We start from the raw sequence: 1,428 nt of genomic DNA on the forward strand, positions 1-1,428 counted from the left end.
GCAAATAGCTTGATCCTGAAGGAACAATTTGCAGTCAACAACTTGCATCACTGTGTGTGGCTGAGCAGACAGAGCTCAGGCTTCAGAGTAAGACCCAAGTAGGAGTCCTGCTTCTGCCACTTTGGCACTGTGGCCTAAGGTGTGAATCTGGGTGAGTTACAGAGGAAGCAGTACCAGCCCTTTGGCTCTCCCTTTCCCAGAGGCTCAGACTGAGAGTTTGACCTCTACCTCCAGCATGGCCTGGACCATGACCTGACCAAAAGAGCACCGGCCTTCCTGCCTTCCCTAACAGGTCTCACTATTCCTACAGGATACAGAAAAATAGATTCCCCCCAAACCTGTTCACCACATACAGACAGCAAATAGGGGTTGTTGATTTGGGCTATTGTTTTAGTAAATCAACATTCTTAGAGAATTTCTCAGCTCTCAGGTAGCCACACCTCACCGTTAAGCCACATACTGGGGCTTCCCTGGCTAAATTCAAAGCAGCAACAGGCCCTAGGGGCAGCTACTTCATTTTCAGGCAGCATTTCCGGGAGTATGTCACCTCCCCTGGGTGCAGACCCCAGGAAAAGCAAAACTGAGCCAACTGTGACCCTCCTTCGGCCTCAGTTTCCTCATTTTTGGCTAATAATCAAAGGATGATTTGAAGTTGCAGAGAGCAGTGGAAATGATATCACTATGGCGCCACCAGACTTGGGAACCGGCGTCCAAGCCCACCTGTGTGACCTACCTCTTGGCCTCAGTTTCTCCATCCGTAAAATCAGGTCCTGGATTAAATGGAGCCTTGCCAGCTCCTACAGCCTTAGGCATTAAACCTTCCCACAACTGGCTCTGGTCAGGTTGGCAGAGAACAAGGTTAAAGCGATGACTTTCTCAGAGGTGAAAAGGTAAGCAAACATTCTGATCTCCCCTAGGCTTGCTCTCGGATTGGTGCCCGGCCCGGGCCCCATCGCCCATTCCGGGCGCATCCGCCATCTAGATTGCTAATATTCTAATTAGCATAAAGATTCCTCCGAAGACCCGGCGCAGGGGAACTGAACCGGAGTCTCTGTCCCTTTAAGGAGAAGGGGGACAGTCACTCTGTCCCTAGGGCACTCACTAGGCACTGCATTTCCTCCTCACAGGCCACGATACAGCCTAGAAAGGTTTCGAGTTAATCCACTCCCGCCCAACCCCGACGGCGACAATCTTTGGGGTGCACAACGCGCGGGTCCCGGGGGACTGCGGACAGGTTTGGCCTCTGCGCGTTGCAGGCTCAGCCAGGCAACGTCTCGCCCGAGGCGGCAGCGGGCTGCAAGTGAGGCGAGGCGGAGCTGGCCGCAACGCGGGACCTCGGTGCCCTGGGGCACGACCCTGGGGCTGGCGCCTAGGCGGCCGCGGGAGGTGGCGCGTGCAGAAAAGGAGAGGGACGCCCGCCGAGGACCC

This window comes from Propithecus coquereli, unplaced genomic scaffold (genome assembly GCF_000956105.1).
Source record: "Propithecus coquereli isolate 6110/MARCELLA unplaced genomic scaffold, Pcoq_1.0 Scaffold114, whole genome shotgun sequence".
In the NCBI taxonomy this organism is placed as follows: domain Eukaryota; kingdom Metazoa; phylum Chordata; class Mammalia; order Primates; family Indriidae; genus Propithecus; species Propithecus coquereli.